Genomic DNA, 20,137 nt, shown 5'->3' on the forward strand with positions numbered 1-20,137 from the left:
ACGCTCGTTTGTCCTCCTATTCCATAAAAAAAGGAAATAAGATCAAAAAGGGTTTTTAAGCTTCTAATAATAAATTTCAAACAACACAAAGACTAATATTCGAATAGAAATCGGGCAGAATAACGTCCTAACTAGTCAACGGTTGCAGCGAAAATGTGTCGACGCTAGCGAGATGTCGCTTTTTATACATATATGTCTTCACCCTGTCCACCTGTCACTGTCAACCCAATTTAAATAATTACTGACTACAAACAATCAATACGAAAACTGACAGAGTTTCGGTGAGATGTTCACAGTCCGACGACGAACGAAGTAATGGTCACCAACTGTTCTGCTACCGCTTCTATAGCGGTCTGTCGGCTGCAAGTGGGAAGAGTGATGTGATGCTGCGTTAAAAATCATGGACATTGTCACTCGAAGGCATGGTAGTGTTCAAGACTCAAGAATATTTAGAGAGTCGCTTGAAACAATGATTTGAGGCTGAAGCATTTTAGGGCTATTGTTGGGAAACAGTGGTTATGCATGCACACAATATTTATTTACACATTTTATCAACCCTACAACACCTCAAGAAGAAAGGTACAACTGTGCACATATTCACACCAGAAATACAATACAGAGATGTTTTGATTTGTGGAAGCAAAGATTCCGTTGTTTATTAAGGGGATTATTTGGTGTTATTGAAACCCCCAGAAAGATTATTTTGGTATGCGCTGTTCTACATACAATTTTGCAATTAATATGCAAGAAGATTTTTTTCCAGAAGATTTTGATATAAATCAGACTGATTCATCCAGAACAGTAGTTTTGCCAGTGGAAAATAGTGTACGTGGAAATAGTAAAAGGAGGCAGTGTGATTCAAATACACTTTTAGTTAATAATATATTATTATAATAATTATAAACAAAATTTATACACAATTAATTAATCTCTTAACAGCTCTGTGATGGTAAATCTGAAAAAGAAAATGGGAGATATTAAAATATTAAACATTTAAAATTAACATTAACATAACGCAAATGCCTGATATCATAAAACTATTACCTAGTGGACGAACTATAAAAATGCTGTCATCGATTATGCAATTATTAATCTTTGTTCGATTTATATAAATTCCTATTACTTTTTGTCATCCTAAATAATATCAATCGCCAATTAAATAAGAAAATGGTTTTGTTTTCGTTGCAAACGGAACGTTACAATCAAATGAAATCAGTGTGAAAGAATGAGTTATAATATAATCTGTGATCGTTACTGAGACCATGGTTTATTTATGTTTTGTAATAAGAACAAGTTTAAACCACTGTACTAAAGATAAACCAAGACTTTAAAGTCTGGGTTTAAGCCAGGTCTATCTAAGTTTTTGTAATAAAGCGGCATATGTTTACTATGATAAAAGTTAAAGAAATTATTCCACCAGTATATTATATCCACATATATCCAGATAGCCGGCGCATAAAGTCACGAATTTCATGAAATATTTCACATCACACCAATCTCTCTGTTACTCACTTTTACTCAGTGCTAATTCACGATAAGAACATATTACACTAAATTAGGGTCATAAACCAGATCAGGCAAATGAAAGCTAGCTAGCTTATTGAATAATCCGCATTATAATTAAAATATTTATCTTAATGGCTCCTAAAATTGAAGTGTCGACTAATACGAGGGCGGCACTGAAAATTTCGGGAATCAAGGTAGTGACTCAACATTACTATTTAAAAATGTATTTATTGCTTTTCGAAGTATTCTCCGCGAAATTTGACACATTTTTCCATACGATTGAACCAATCATTGAAGCAACCATTCCATTCGGAAGTTAGGGTCTCCAAAATAGCCATTTAGTAGGTCTGTACGGCGGGTCTTAGGTCGGGGCTGTTCGGCGGATGGTCTAATAATCCTATGTTTTCTTGCTCTAAAAACTATTTTGTTCTGTGCGCGGTGTGAGAACTCGCATTGTCGTGATGGAGGATGATGCGGCGGTTTCAGTTCTCTTTACGGAGTTCAGAAACGACCTGTGGCAAACAAATGCTAGCATACCATTCTGCATTAACCGTTCTTTGTCCCTCAAGAGGAATAGTCGCAACATGACCGGTTTTTAAGACAAACGTGGCCAAACGTTTTTTTGCAACACTCCGTGAACGAATAATTTTTGTTGGCTTTCACTCATTTTCGAACACCCAAACTCGTGACTGGTTTTTTGCTTCGGGTTCGTACGCGTATATCCAGGATTCGTCACCTGATACAATGTCGTATACAGAATTAGAGGATCCTGCGTGGAATCTTTCGACAGTTCTGACGCACCAAGTAACGCGAGCCGCTTTTTGCTCTTCACAGAGCAAATGCGGTATCCAAAGGGAAAACAACTTTTTTACACCTAATTGTTCATGCAAGGTTATTTGTATTTGACTCATGCCAATGTCTAAAGTTGCCTGAATTTCGCGGTATGTCACATGTCAATCTTCCTCCATCAGCTTACGCACAGCATCAACGTTTTCTTTGGTGACTGCAGTTTTTGGACCACCTTGACGGGGATCATCACTGAGCTTGACACGTCCACGTTGAAATTCAGTAAACCAGCGATAAATTGTGGTTTTGGATGGGGCTTCATCACCAAATGCAGAAATCATCTGGTCAACACACTGTTTTTATGTTAAACCACTTCGAAGGTCATAATAAATCATCGCTCTAGAATTTTCGCGAGTCAATTCCATTTTCTCAACGACTAAACAAGTTTGATAAGACCTTGTGACAAGACCGAGAATCTTTTTTTAAATAAATAATTGGTATTCGATTTTTAAAACCAAGGAATTTTCAATTAAAAAGATTTCAATATGACAGGAACAGTGGAAATATTCCATTCCCGATACTTTTAGTGCAGCCTATGTATATTTATATTGTGTAATTAAAACATTTTGTTAGTGTTTATTAGTAAGGTCATGCTGTTTAGTCCTACGTTGAAACCTTTTATAAATATGATACAACATTATTATGACTACATTCCAAATCGTGTCGTACTTTTTTGAAGTCCGATCCAGATGGTATTCATCCTATATTTTTGCGTAACTGCTATATTAATTTGGCGCCTCCTTTATCTTTACTTTTCAATTTATCTTTAAAACAAGGCGTTATGCCATATTACTGGAAAATGTGTTACGTTACTCCGATTCTTAAAAGCGGTGATAGACACGATATAAAATACTATAGACCTATATCAAAACTTTTTACTATTCCTAAATTGTTTGAGAAAATATTCTCCAGCTGTAAGAAATATTTTATCAATAAATCAACACGGTTTTCTTAACAAAAGATCCACTGAGACCAATCTTTGCGAATTATTGGATATAGTAATTAGAGCTATGGACGATGGACATCAGGTTGATGCCATTTATACCGATTACTCAAAAGCTTTTGATAAAATATCTCATTTTATATTAATTAAGAAAATAGCTGGCATCGGTTTTCATGGCCACCTTCTAAGAGATGGCTAGAAAGTTACCTTACACATAGAACCCAAGCAGTTACGATTAAAGGCTTCCAACTTTGTCCCCATTTCTTCTGGCGTTCCCCAAGGATCTCATATTGGCCCTTTATTATTCAATATTTTCATCAACGATATAGACAATATATTTTGGAATACAAGCTGTCTTCTATATTCTGATGATAATAAAATATTAACAAAAATTAAGAATTCAGATGATAGCATCCTCCTCCAGACTGACTTGAATAACCTTGGTAATTACTGCGTCAAAAGTGGTCTCACTATAAATGTCGAAATATGTTGTGCCATAAGTTTTTTAAGAAAATCTAATCCAATACTGTATAATTATCAAATATATGACACAAAATTAACAAAAGTTCAAGAAGTTATATATTTGGGGGTAATCCTGGATAGTGAATTCAAATTTAGAACCCACTATGATCGTATCATTAATAAATAAAAGTAATAGTAATAAAAAGGCAGGGAAGTGAGTTTAAAAAATCGCATACATATTTATGCAACTCTTTTGTCAGGTCACATCTTGAGTATGCGTCATTGGTTTGGAACCCCTGCTATAATATTTATATAAACTGCTTGGAACGTATTCAAAATAAATTCATCAAGCATTTAGAATTCTGCAAACATTTAGATCCCACGTTTAATTTTCACTCCAACGATTTAAGTTCTTTGAAAGACCATCGCACCCATAGAGACAATACTTTTAATAAATTATTACATAATATAGCTGATTCTCCATGTCTAAGTAAAATAGGCCAAAGGCCTACATCCCGATGTAAAGATGTGTTATAATAGTATAATTACTGACTTTTTTAACCCCATTCTTATATATTTTTTTTGAATCCTTAACACATTGTAACTATTTCATTATAGTATTGTGTAACTTATAAAGCTTGTGATTAGTTGTTAATTTGTATTACTTTTGTTTTGTGATTTTTACCTTACCGTTGGTTACCTTTTAACTAAAAGTGTCGTATAAAATGTTGAAAACTTCACTGGTAAAAGTGTGAGTTTTAAGATTTGTTAACATTTATCATAATACTGTTTGTTTCATAAACATGAATAAATAAATAAATATTATTTAAAGTTGTACATTTTTTTTAAATCACAATCGGAATTCAATATTTATTATTCGTTATTAAGTTATTATTAGTTAATAAGTTATTATTAGCTTGATATTGAATAACTATATGATTAGTAGTACACATATTTATTACTTATTCATTATTTATAAAAGTATTAAATATAATATTAATTTTTAAACAGGCATCCGTAATTATTCGGGTATTTACAATTAAGATGTATATTATGTAATGTATTATAGATATCTATGTTTTTATTTTTCACAACAACAAATAAGTTACAAATTGGTCCATATACTATTAGAGCAATATCCCGGGAAACCCAGAACTTCGTTATTTTATAAAAGCTAAAAGTTTGTCAGCGCATGCTCCCAACACAGGTGAGAACGATGGACCATAGTGGAGTTTGTGTTACCGTGGCTTTGGCAAATAATAAAGTGTGATCTTCAGAATATTATTCAAAATCACTTCACCCCTTGCCAGATATCCCTTATTTTATGTTTTGGTTTTTCTATTAATCCTACCTTAGTATGTGGGCGCCGACATTCTTTAACTCGCGTACTATAGCCGCCACGACGTGAGCGTGTGTGTCAAAAGCCGTGCTCAACACCTTCCGTCACCTTCTTCCCACAAGCCACAGTTCAAGTCTCCTTAAGAGACGGCCCGCGACTGTTGTTGCGGAGTATTTGCATGGCCTTTAGTGCTGACAGCATTGAGGTGGATTTTAGTCGGTAGGGAGAGCCCTACATATGGGCCCCGTTTCGGGGTCTTCAATACGTAAATGTACTTTCCTCCTCTCCAGAAAAAAAAGTTCCGTTATGTATAATGTTAAGTACCTACGTTGTTCAAGACCCTCGCCACCAGACGCTAAATAGTAAAATAAGATAAATATGCCAAACAATAATAATAATGACCATAAGACATTCATTATCATGTAAAGCAAGTATATTTTACAATATAAATAATAATTCTTATATTATAAGCTGAGCACAACTATTAATCGTTGTTGAGAGAGATATTTATTACTTAACAAATGTATTATGTAATTTGCGTACACGTGAGGTGAGGAAAACATACATTATCTTTACTTCTAATAAAACTGTATAGATTTAATTTCTCTACAATGAAAAAAAATCGGGTCAGGGAGATATAAGAAGAGAAATAGAACAATACCAGACTTTTTGTTTTTAATTTTTGTTTCTCTGTTTTTACGGGCTAACCTCTGAAACTGTTTGACCCATATTTTAATTGAAATTTTGCGTGATGTTACCTTGCATCCAACAAATACAACTTATATAGCTTCGTACACAACAATTTATGCACCTAATTTAGTAAAATTTCGCATGTAGATACCCTATGTTTCCGGTCAATATCTTAGATACTTTTCATCCCGGTAAATTAAATAGCTACCGTATTATAGGTTAAAAGATATAAAAACTTATACAGCTTAGTGCAGAACAACTTATGCATCCAATTTAGTAAATTTTAGCATGTTGATACCTTGTATTGCCGGTCATCATCTGAGATACTTTTCATCCCAGAAAATTAGAGAGTTCCCGCGGGTTAGTTAAAAACTATAGTAGCTTATATAGCTTAGTACACACCAACTTATACACCTAATTTAGTTGTCATGTTGAAACCTTAAATTGCCGATATAACAATGTGTATTATAAAATTTACAAATACCATACAAAAACAACATAGTCCAGCATAGCATCATTCATATTAAATCAATTGTGTGTGACGGACGTCATTTCCACGTGAGGCAAAGTGTGAGAACGACAAGTCTTTCAGGTCAGACATAATAAATAGGTACATGGATACATTCTAAACTTAGTCTTACACCACATCTTAGACCAGCCTGTGAAAATCTCAACCCTACCTGCTGGCTCAAAAAAAATAATCAAATTCCAAATTTCTATATTTGATAGTAAAATATATATACAAAATTACTTATAATCTACTTATTAAAGCAATTTACAATTAAGCCTTTTATATTTCAGAATTTCTCGCGCTTCGCTGTAGCGGACGTACGTGTCTCGAGTGCTGTAAAAATAAGTTGCGTTTATTTTACTGTACCTACAATATTTCTACCAGCTGAGCGTATTACAATGCCGAATATACAACGCACACCCAACAAAGAGACAAACAAATTTTATGGGTCAGACTCAAGTATATCGGGAAAACAGGATAAGCAAGTTTCTATGGCTAAATGGGTAAATATGAGACAGCCAAAAAAGAAGCGAAGTAAGGAAGATACGGATTCAGACTCGAGTACCGTATCGGCCGATCCGATAAGGTATAAAAGCTGTCATCCAACCGATGCTCTGAGTGAAACTTTAAAAATGATCAAAGATAAAATGAAAAGCATGAACAGCATGCTGGCCTCAATGAAAGAAGAACAAGACGCTCGTTTTTTAAGTCTACAGTCAGAAATGGCTGACATAAAAAGCCAAATAAGTGAATTTAAAAATACGAACGTCGAAATTGAAAAATCCTTGGAGTACCTGCATTCTAAAACTGAGGAGATGGAACCTTTCAATCAAAAATGTGCCGAAGTGACAAAAAAATGTGAGAGTAGAATGAAAGATATTATACAAAAAAATATTCACCTCGAGAAATATAATAACGCGATGGAAGAACGGCTTGGAGCTCTTGAGCAAAAGGAACTAAAACTGAATTTAGAAATAGTGAATTTGAAAAAAATTAGTGATGAAAGTGTAATGCAGCAAACTATAAAAATTGCACAGAACCTGAAACTCGGCACAAGTGACATTGAAAATGCCTGGAGAGTGGGTGGCGAAAAATACTTACGATCGAAAATAATAATTAGATTTAAAACAACAGCTGGCCGTAGTGAATGGTTAAAATGCCGTAAAACACCAATAACTATGCACACTTTGTACAACAATAATGACAACACACGAATCTATATTAATGAGCATCTGACCTATCAAAAGCATCTTTTGTTTTATACCACGAAACAAAAACTTTTTAGAAATTTACAAGTTTATATGGATTCAAGAAGGTCGTATATTGATAAGAAAAGAAGTAAATGATAAGAAGATATTCCAAGTGCGTTGTGAAAGTGATATTAATACTTATTTGCTGGAAAACTCACAAAAGTAAGGTATTTATTTTTGTCCACACATTTATCTAAATTAGACCGTTATATTTATTATATACCCTATAAAAGTAAAAGTAATTATTACAATGGATATTGAATTTAACGATTTTTATGTTTCAAATTAAACAAAATTGCAAAATTGGCAAGAAAATATACAAAAAGCGAATTTGGCAATACATATTGTTCATATAAATGTGTGCTCCCTACGTAAACATTTCAACGAGCTATTAATGTTATTAAACCCTTGCCTATCTAGCCTAGACGTTATATGTTTATCGGAGGTAAATACATATTAGAAAAGACGAAACATGTATGTACAATATAGATGGTTATACTATGTATTCGAACACAAGACAGAATAGAAGAGGAGGGGGTATTGTCATGTATATAAAAAATAATATTCAATTTCTACCTGAAACCGTGCATTGTTCATCGTTTGAAACTATATACGGACAAATAACTATTAGCGAATCTTGTTATAATACAAAATTAATGGTCATATACAGACCACCGAACATGAACAAAAACAAATTCATTACGGAAATCAGAAGAACACTTCACCGTACTTCTACACTTAAAAATATTATTCTAGTTGGTGACTGCAATATTAACATCCTTCAAAGCGAGCTAAACTCGACCGCAAATGAATACTTAAACACATTATCGGAACTAGGCATACAATGTGGCATACAAGATGTGACTCGAGATGCTATTGTTGCGGGTCGCCGGCAGGCGTCCTGCCTCGACCATATATTTGTGCGGAATGCAACAGCCGCTTCACTGCACTCATATACTGTAATGAGTAAGGTGGCCGATCACTATTTAATTGGACTTATGATCGAAGTTCCGAAACAGGTTTTCAACACGACAGCTCCTTATCTTGTTTACAATAACAAAGAAATAGCACGCAAAATACAGGATGTTCAGTGGTTAGAACAGCTACAGTGTAATAATAGTACTGAAATATATCATAAAATAAGTGAAATCTTTTGTGAAATATATGACTCTTCAAAAATTCATACCAACTATAGAAAAAAACGTGAAACTAAGGAATGGGTTACCAAGGAGCTGAAAAATTTGATGGAATACAGAGATTTACTTTTTAGGCAATGGAAAGCTCAACCAGATAACAATGTACTTAGACTTAAGTATAATAAATATAGTAATAAATTACAGAAAGCCATAAATGTCACTAAAAATAATCAAAGAAAAAAATCCATTGAATGCTGTAAGGGTGATATGCGTAAAATATGGAAAGAAATAAACAGCTGGCTAGGTAAGAACAATTAAAAAACAATTAAAGAACAAAGAAAAATATATTGGTAAAAATGAAACACCCAAAACTATATGTAATAAATTCTGTGATACTTTCACAAATGAAATAGATAAAATAAAACATAAATGTCAGCACAAGTTTTTAGACAGGCAAACATATATTAAGGAATCCAACATTAGTTTTAGATACCAAAAAGTGACTGCGTTTGGAGTAGAGAAAATTATTGATCAATTAGATTGCAATAAGGCGCCAGGCTCGGATGGTATAAGGGTTCGGGATATTAAATTAATTAAAAAAGACATATCTCAGGTTATAGCGCATTTTATCAATCTAAGTATTAAGAAAGGAATGTACCCAGAAGAGTTAAAACTGTCATTAATTAGACCAATTCACAAACAAGGACTACATACAGACTATACAAATTAAAGACCCATTGCAATCCTAAACACAATAAATAAAATTACAGAAAAAGTCATTGTCGGCCAATTAGTAGCATTTCTGGAAAATAATAATATTATATCGAACATACAACATGGTTTCAGACCAAATAGAAGTACAACAACAGCGCTTACTTCTTTTACTAATGATGTTAATACTTATTTAAACGAAAAACAATTGGTGGTAGCTATTTTTATAGATTTTAAAAAGGCTTTTGACACGCTGGAGCACGACGCCTTATTGCAGTCTATGGATGAATGCGGTATACGAGGGCCTATTAAAATCTGGTTCCAAAACTATTTCAAAAACAGGCTACTTAAAGTAAATGTCCTTGGAGCAGAGAGTGATCCAGGTACAGTATTAAATGGTGTTCCAACTGGCTCCATATTTGGTCCGATAGGATATATTATTCATGTGAACAGTATGAGCAAAGTTATAAAAAATTGTAAAGCATATATGTATGCTGATGATACATGTTTATTGTATAGTAGTAGAGACCCAAATCTTATTCAAACCATAATGCAACAAGATTTTAATAATATTAATAAACGGGCACATGACAATGGAATTATTATTAATATGGAAAAGACAAAATGTATGCCTATATTCTCACTATATAGTCAATATAAAGATATTAAAATTAAAATAATAGGACATAGTTACTCTTGCTTGCATAGTTCCTCACAAATATGTCAGTTGGAACAGGTAACGTCGTATAAATATCTAGGGCTCATTGGTGATAAAAATTTCTCATGGAATGCACATGTTAACTCAGTATGTTCGAAACTCCGCACAGTATTTGGTAAAATTTATCATTTAAAGTCATCGGTGAGTAAAAATATTTTGTACACCCTGTATCACTCTTTGGTCGAGGCAACAATTAGTTACGGATTGAGTAGCTATGGACTAACTTTTACTACGAATAAAAATGAAATCAAAACTTTGCAAATAAGAACATTAAAGCTCTTAGTGAACATAAATATAAAAAACAAACTTAACGGGAACTATGAACGCTTATTTAAAATATGTAATATTATTCCAATTGATAAAAAGGTAAAATTATTAACGTTAATCGAACAATATCGAGATATAAATAAATTTGTAGTACAGAGAGTGCATACCTACTCAACTCGGCTATCTAACAAAAACAAGCTAGTGGTACCTAAAATATGTAATTATTACGGTATGCGTAGCATGCAATGGGTAATACCTACATTAATAAATGAATTAACTACCCATATAGCGTCACAATTGTCGAATTTTAAAACAAAAAATCAGGTGAAAAACTTATTGCGAAAGTTCTACTTAGCACAATGTTCATAATAAATAGACTTAAGAAATACTGGTAGGGACTTTTAAATTGTCACACACAAAAACATAATATTGATTTGATAATTTGCGAAACACGAGAGAATAACTGCCGACAAACTGCTGCGCAGTTTTTCTACAACCCTATCTACGTGTTGGGGGATAAAACTTTATTATGCTTAAAAACTACTACATAAAGTTTGAAATGCAATAAAATGATTTATTTGTATGAATCGTGGTAACATAGTTGTTAACAATTAATTGGTGTACAGCACAATTCGCCAATATATCGGCATACAAATATTTGATTGTCAATATTGGAATATTATATATAACTTATACTTATACGTTCTTAATACACATTACATAGCTTTAATTCAATAATACAATATAAAATAAACATTAGTTTGTAGGTACCTCTAAAAAAATTACATTTGAATACTATTATTTTTGGCTACACCAAAAAGAATGTGTCGAATGAAATAAATGGGTGGGCAGTGGATACGATTTCGTATCCATTGCCCACCCATTTATTTCATGGGACACACACAATAGAAGAGACATGGAGCACACTAAAAAATAATTTATTGGACATAAACAAATTCTTATTAAAAAGAGACTGGGCTCCTAAGCAGAGTTGGATGACCGAGAAAATAAATAACTTTATGGAGGAAAGGAGACTCTACAAAAACTCTGATGAGACCAAGTACATGGAGATCGATAAGAGAATTCGGCGCGAAGTCCGCTATGCGCGCGATGCTTGGTATCGAAGGAAGTGCGAGATTGTGGAGGATCTTTATGCTAAGCATGATGCATTTAATCTACATAGGGAAATAAAATCTTTTATTGGCTATAAAAAGACTACACACCAACTCATAGACGAACACAATATCCCAATTTTGGATATAACAAAGAAAAAATTCCTATGGGAACAATACATCTAGTCAATGTTCGCTGATGATTCACGAAGTTTAGCTGTAACCTTTGATTTGAGTGATGGGTATTCTATCCTAAAAGACGAAGTCACAAAGGCTTTAAGAAAAGCTAAAACTGGAAAATCAGCGGGCCCAGATGATATTCACATAGAGGTACTTAAACTTATTAAGGACGAAAATATTGATGTCCTCGTAAATTTTTTGAACGCCGTTTATGGCTCTGGCCACTTACACAAAGACTGGTTAACTTCATCTTTCATTACGCTCCCTAAGAAAGCCAATGCGAAAAAGTGCGAACAATTTCGAACAATTAGCCTTATGAGTCAAGTATTAAAACTATTTCTAAATATCATTCACGAACGCATAAGAACTAAATGTGACGAACAACTCGCAGATAACCAGTTCGGCTTTAGATCAGGAGTCGGCACAAGAGAGGCTCTATTTGCAGTACAGGTTTTTCTTTGCTTCATCGATTACGAAAAAGCTTACGATAGAGTTTTGCATGACCGCCTAATTGCAATATTACAAAATATCGGGTTGGATGGCAAAGACATACGAATCATCCGGAATCTGTACTGGAATCAACGAGCTACTGTTCGGGTTGATAATGATGAGACCGCAGAAGTTGATATTAAAAGGGGTGTCAGACAGGGCTGTATCTTATCACCTACGCTATTTAATTTGTACTCGGAAACCATAATAGCAGAAGCAATAGAGGACTTAGATTGTGGAGTCAAAATAAATGGCCAGAACATAAATAATATTAGATATGCTGATGATACAGTCCTCATAGCATCATCTGCTAATGATCTTCAGAAACTTGTCACCCGAGTAAATGAGTGCAGCGAAAGAGCTGGTCTTAGGATGAACACCTCAAAGACGAAACTCATGGTCATATCTAAGAAAAAAATTGATGACTTTGACATAACAGTAACAGTTTGGCCTGCAAAAACTAGAAAGAGTGCGCAAATACAAATATCTAGGTACGTGGTTAAATGACAACTGGAATAGCGACCAAGAAATTAAGACCAGAATTGAAGTGGCTCGAAGCATCTTTAGTAAAATGAAAAAAGTACTGTGCAACCGTGGTCTTAAGATTTCCTTTTTTTTTTTGAGAGGAGGAAATACGGTTACGCATTTACGCCCCGGAACGGGGCGTAATATGTTGGACTCGAGTGTCCGCGTAAGCGGACACCCCATACCGACTAAAACCTCCTCTGTGCTGTTAGCAGCCCTGGCTTTCACAGCGAAGTAGGACGTGGGCCGTGGAGGCCGCAAAGACTACGCAACAACAGTCGCGGGGCGTCTCCTAAGGAGACTCAAACCTCAGAGCGGCTGTGTGCTTGTGGGAAGGAGAGAGAATGAAAATGAAGATGAAATGAAGATGAAAGATGAAAAGGTGATAAGAACACACTCGCCGGCGAGTGTGGTGATGTTTTGTGTAATGTATGTAAGTGTGTATGTATGTGTTTATGATTGTATGTATGTGTGTTTGTATGTATGGATGTAGTGTAAATGTTTGTGTGCATGTATGTTTGTGTTTGTGTCTGTTTGTGGAGTGGGTTTGTGATTGTGTAAGTGGTGTATGTCAGTCCGACAGTCAGTCCGTGTGTGAGCAAGTGTAGTGAAGCGATTACAGGACGAGGACTAACGTCTCGTCGGGTATCAAAACAATGTGTGGTGTATCTAGGGTGCGGGCCGCTGGCCATCGTCAAAGCGACGAGTGCCAGTGGTTTGCGGTGGTTGACCGCGCGTACGCCTGCGAAGACGGTGTGTGCGTGTCTGTGTCGGTGTTTGTGTGGGTGTCGCGTTCGCGATGGTGATGTCGTCATCCGTTACGTGTCTGGGACGTCTTATTGGGTTGAGACTATGGTGAAGGGGGGTGTACCCGCTTGCCTTCCTAACCAAGATGTTGGGATGGTTAGCCGCCTTGTCAAAGAAGCGTCGCGAGATCTCTTTAAAGTGTTGAGCTATCGTCGGAAGCTCTAGGTCGCGGTGAAGGTCAACGTTTCGGATGAACCACGGGGCTCCGGTTGCCATGCGCGTGAATTTATTTTGAACTACTTGCAAACGACGTAAGTAGCTCGGTCGGGTGTGCGCGAAAACGACGCTTGCGTATGACAGTATGGGCCGTACGATGGTTTTGTACAGCGTCACTTTGTGTTTGAGCAGAAGTTTGCTTCGCCCACACACAAGTGGATAAAGGCGACTGAGGACAAATCGGGCTCTATTGCATACCGTATCAATATGTTTCTTGAAGTTCATATTGCTGTTGAACGTGACTCCTAAGTATTTGTAATCGTTCACCCACGGTATGGGTGTTTCATACAATTTAATGACGTCGGTCGGTCGTTTTTTAGCGCGGATGCTATTCGCGTTACCGAAAAGTACCGCTGCATTCTTGGTGGTTCAATCCGCCATTTTCTGAACCAGTTGCCTAGTTCATCGACGGCGGCTTGAAGCACTTTAATGTTCCTGATCAAGGTTGAGCGGTTTAATAGAGCGGAGCCAAAGTAGAGTGCCGTATCGTCAGCGTACTGAGCGAGCTGGACACTCGGAAACTTGGGAATGTCACTCGTGAAGAGCGAGAAAAGAGTGGGAGAGAGGACTGAACCCTGTGGCACGCCAGACCTGATGGGTCTGGGTGAGGATAGGGTGCCCTCTACTCGATATCGGAAGGAGCGATCAGTAAGGTAGGCTCGTATGATGCGCACGAGCCTGTCTGGCACTCCCAGTTGATACAGCTTGAATACTAAGCCGTTGTGCCATACCTTGTCGAATGCCTTCGCGACATCGAAAAACACGGCTGCCGTGGTAGCGTGAAGTTGACGCCGTACGAGAATGTACTCGGTGAGTCGGTGAGCCTGCTGGGGACATGAGTGAGCGGTTCTGAATCCGAACTGTATGTCGGGTATAAGGTTGAGCTCCGCGATGTAATGATTAAGACGCGCGAGGATTAATCTTTCGTAAAGTTTCCCGATCGAGTTAATTAAGCTAATAGGCCTATAGCTACTCGGATTAGCTTTAGGTTTATTGGGTTTTGGGATACCGATAACAATGGAATCCTTCAATTGTTCGGGGAACGCGCTATTAGACAATAGAATATTAAAAATGGTAACCAATAAAGTAATAAGAGTCGAGGGTAGGATTTTAAGAACCCTATTGTTTATAGTGTCGGGCCCCGGGGCCTTCTTGGAGTGAAGTTCCTTAATGATTAGCTTCACCTCTTCGTAAGAGGTGGGTTTTATTACATCGCCTGAAGGGCTCAGAGCAGAGCGACGTTCAACTTCACGATCAACTTCGTCAACGTGTGTCGGGTCGGCTGCTGCATTTGAAGAGCACTGACTCTCGAGACTATCGGCGAGGCATTCAGCCTTCTCATCGTCATCGAGCGCCGGCTGCAGTCCCGGTCTGTCCAAAGGAGGCATGACAGTGGGCGGCTCCTGTTTGAACGCGCGAGACAGCTTCCAGAAAGCCACATGTGATGGCTTAAGGTTGCCAAGCAAGCGGTCCCAATGTTCGCCGCGAAGTTCCGCGATACGTTCCCGTACCACCCGCTGTAGGTAGCGGAGGTGGCGCCTATTCTCGACCGACGGATACCTATCGTAAAGTCTAGTGGCTCTGTGCTTCTGTGTGAGTAAGTTCCTGACCTCTGGAGGCAGGTTTAGGCGATGAGGTTGCATCGTCGGAACCTGCCTGGAGCAGGCCTTGATCCTATTCTGTATATGTGACGTCACATGAGAGATAGCACTGTGAGCCGTGTCGACCGAGTCGATGACATCCGGTATAAGGTCAAGGTCGTCGGACTTGATAGACTCGAGATCCTTTTCCAGCCGTTGCCAGTCGATCACTGTTTTCGTCGGTGGTTGAAAGTTAACCGGTGGGCCTAGATTTAGGACGACGGGCCGGTGGTCTGACTCTAATTCGTGAAAAACCTCGATTGAATTTACATTGAGCGTTACGTTTTCAAGTAACGCAACGTCTAGAATGTCGGGTCGGTGCGCGACGTTATCCGGATAACGTATTGGTTCGTCGGGTGCTATTACTCAAAAGTTCAGCGTGTCTGTCAGCGAATCTCATAAGATTCCGTTTCTATTTGTGGCTCTACTGTTCCAGCTGGAGTGTTTGGCGTTAAGATCGCCGCCCACTATGACTGCGGCCCCGTGGCCGAGTAATGCTTCTATATCTGTGTATAATACTTGTTTGTTAGGCGGAAGATAAGCTGAAATAACAGTGATCGGCTGGTGATTCGCCATACTGACTCGGATGGCAGAGGCCTCGATGTTAGTGAGGACCGGAGGATCTATAGGTATACAGTGTAGAGACCTTTTAAAATAAATGAGGGTGCCGCCCATACGGGTGGTGCGATCATTCCTGACTAAGTTATAATTAGCGATACGCGGATCGCGTATACGTGGTTTTAGAAGGCCTTGGGCGTTAAAATACGCTATACGGAGCGTGTGTGGTTTAACCCATCCGCTTACGTAATTAGGCATCGCGAATGTTTTTATACTTTCCCCCTATATCGGAGAGGGCTCGGAATATTTTGGCGTTGTCTGCCATAACTTGCAGGAGCGACGGCGGGTCGACCCGGACAAGATTTCCTTGCGCACTCGTTTACTGCACTGTTACATCTGGCCCATACTTCTATACGGATGTGAGGCGTGGACTATAAAAAGAAGACCTCAGAAAACGTATAGAAGCTTTTGAAATGTGGGCATATAGACATATGTTGGCCATAAATTGGACCCACAAGGTCACAAATGTGGAAGTTCTGCGCCGCGTCAATCAAAAACGCGAACTCATGCAAACTATCAAGATGAGGAAAGTCGCATATTTGGGGCACGTGCTTAGGCACGAGAGGTACAAACTCTTACAACTCATCTGGATGGGAAAAGTTGCCGGAAGAAGAGGCGTAGGTCGCAGAAAAAAGTCTTGGCTGCGACATCCGAGAGTGGACTGGCATTGCGAGTGCGGCAGAACTATTTCGCCTCGCAAAGGACAAACAATTAAAACTTCCAAGCTGGCCGCCAACCTTCGCTAGTCGGAGAGGCACGCGAAGAAGAAGAAGAAGAAGATTTTTGGCTAAAGAATTATTTTAAACTATAAAAGCATTTATCTATTAACCATAATATTAATTTTTTATGCATTAATGTTTTAGGCATCTCTCTAATATTCTTTGGATGTGGTTAAATACCCTAATACACATAACATTTGCGTTATTTTGATGAAGCGCTGTTCTACAGTATGGCATCAGAAGGCGAGTTGGATCTCTTAATCCTAATATGGAATAGTCCTTTGATGGTTTAAAAAGTTCACCATGTTTTTTAATGAACATACAAATTTCTAATATACACTGGCCTACAAAAGTAAGTATCATACTTTTAAAATTGGGATAACTTTTTAAGTTCACAAGATATACTTTCGAAATAAAAAGGACTCCAAACAGAATTTAATTTTGTACATAAAAACTCTATAGTATGCCTATGCCTCTTTCAGTTGAAGAATGTGCTAGGATCATGGCTTTTCTGGAACTAGGCATCAGTATGCGTCGCACTGCAAGAATGGTGGGTGTGACGGTACGAACGGTCCAGAAGGTAAAGCGAAGGTACGAAGAGACTGGGCACCATCTGAGGAGACCATGTAATGGCAGACCCAGGTGTACCAGTGCTCGAGAAGATCGTTATATTATTTCCACTGTGTTAAGAAATCGCCACCAAAATGCAGTTGAAGTCCAGCAACAGCTACTTCAGACCCGGAGGTGCGATACCTTCAAGCCTGCATCTCAGAAAGAGTCCAATACGGTGGAGGCAGTGTACATGTATGGGCTGGCATATCTTCAGAAGGTCGCACAGAGCAAGTAGCCACAGAATATGTCACCCTCACTGGGCAAAGATATGCTCAAGAGATTCTCAATTCGCAGATTCGCAGGGCCGTATTTAGCAAATATGGGTGATGGATCGATGCTGATGCATGAAAATGCCCGGCCACACACGGCTCATAACGTACAAGAGTATATTCAGGAGGTCGGTATCAGCGTGATGGCTTGGCCATCAAGAAGTCCTGATCTCAAACCGATTGAACACGCCTGGGATGAGCTTGGGAGGCTAGTCAGAAATCGCAGACCACCACCTACTACCCTCAGGGCACTAAAGCAGGTCCTGGTAGAAGAATGGGAGAATATTCCTCAACATCGGCTCAGAAACCTAGTGTTCAGTATGCCAAACCGGCTCGAAGCTGTTATCAGAGCTCGAGGAGGCAATACCAGTTATTAAAAATTAAATAACATGTAATACATTTTAGTTGAATTTTTTTACACTAAACTAAAAATGTCTATTTTCATTGTTTTATCTTTTTTAAGTTAAAAATGTTACTAATGTATAATTTTAGTTTCTAAGAATTAAAGCCTATAAAATTTGCAACAAAACGTTTTTAATCTTAAATCTCTACCTTCTATAGTTAAGAAAAAAAAATTATTTAAAAGTGTCATACTTACATTTGCAGGCCAGTGTATATAGACCAGTAAGCGTTAACAGACGGTGCTTTTTGAGTCTACACTATTCTAGAGGACTGACATTGCATAAAGCTCTTATACATTTTTTTTGTGCCAGAAAAACATTTGAAATATTAGTGGAGTTTCCCCATAGTATTAACCCGTACCGTAAAACTGACGCAATATAACCGTGGTATGCAGTGAGTGCAGCATTAAAGGATACAGTTTGTCTGAGCCTTCTTAAAGCGAAAACGAACTTATTTATTTTGCCTGCCACTGTATCACATTGAGCTTTCCAGTTACAATTGCAATCTAATAAAAGGCCTAAAAATTTTATTGTGTTTGTTTCTTTAATCGTTTGGTCGCTGTGTGTTATATTTAGAGATTTATGTATTGTTTTATAATTAGAAAATTGTATATATTTAGTTTTTGTCACATTAGCGAATAAATTATTCTCATTGAACCATGTCAATATAGTTTCTAAATTTTTATTAATAGTCATATTATAATTATTTATCGCTCTATGCTCGTCAGGAATAATTATGGATATGTCATCTGCAAATAATACACAGTTATAGTCAACCACATCGGGTAAATCATTCAAATAAATTAAAAACAGTAAGGGTCCCATAAGACTTCCTTGAGGAACTCCAAATTTACTAATTAAATAGGGTGACTTGTATGTAGTCATCTCCAGTTTCTCATTTATTTTATTTATTTCTACAATTTGTTGTCTATCGGCTAAATAACTTTCAATCCATTTTAGAGCAGGGCCTCTTATACCATATTTTTCACATTTATATATTAAGATATGATGATCAACAAAATCTAATGCTTTTGACATATCAAAAAAGGTTGATATAACAGGTACTTTCTTGTTAACACATGTAGTTATTTCTTCAGTGACGCATGAGAGTGACGTGGCGCTAAGCGAGTGTAAACATTGACTTAGTGTTTAAAAATTTAAATAAAAAGAAATAGTGTACATGTATGAGTAAATTATGTTTTAAAATATAGTTTCCACTCTAATAAAACATATATATTGTTGGCAAAACTTAATAATCTTTAAATAAAGTAAAAAGTGCAGTTCAAATTTTGTGATGTTGTGGTCGGAACTATTGCATCATCTTCGACGTTAAGCTAAGCTAAGTCATTTGTTGGAATATACCTAACGTAACATTACCGCCAGCTGATTGAAGGAGAATAAAAGAGAAGTATTTTTTGTATTTTTTGTAGTGAAAATAATATAGATTATTTAATTAAGTACCTATATAGGTTCCGACGCGAGTTCCGAAACCTACACGCCCTATCGCCGACATAATTGAATAAATAAAATAATTATTTTCGTATTATATTAAATTTATGTGCAATTTTTATCTGACTATATATCGTCAGGTAAAGTGTGAATTAATGTAATTAAATCTGTGCTGTACATGTATACTAAGGAATTCAAGTTTTAAAATTCGTGAGTTCAAACAAAATATCGGAACATTAAGTTTTACAAGAAAGTGAACATTTGAATTCACCAAAAACGTTGATAAATATAATAATTCACCAATAATAAAACAATAATATATATTTTATAAACAAAACAATTATTATTTTGAAATGATTGTGACTTAAAAAGTGCAGGGTAGTTGTAAAACATTTGTGTGAATCAGCCGAGTGCCGGATTACCTTGTCTCCACAGTACGCTCGACATCGAAGACAATTTAACTAGTGCTAACAGACTAATAAATTCGCAAGTTAGGTCATAGCAGCGTTGGAGTATTGTGTAGTGAGGTGGACTGATTCGGCGGAACGTCGAGGGTTCTATCCACGGTGCCATTTCGACATCATTTTTTTTCTATGTTTTTTTTTTTGTTTATTCTTATTTGAAGTATTTTAATTCTTATTATTATTATTTATTTTGTTATTCTTTAACTAACCGCGTGGTACAGTAGATTTTTAAATTTTACAAACCATGGAGACTAATA

This window comes from Leptidea sinapis, chromosome 17, assembly GCF_905404315.1.
Source record: "Leptidea sinapis chromosome 17, ilLepSina1.1, whole genome shotgun sequence".
In the NCBI taxonomy this organism is placed as follows: domain Eukaryota; kingdom Metazoa; phylum Arthropoda; class Insecta; order Lepidoptera; family Pieridae; genus Leptidea; species Leptidea sinapis.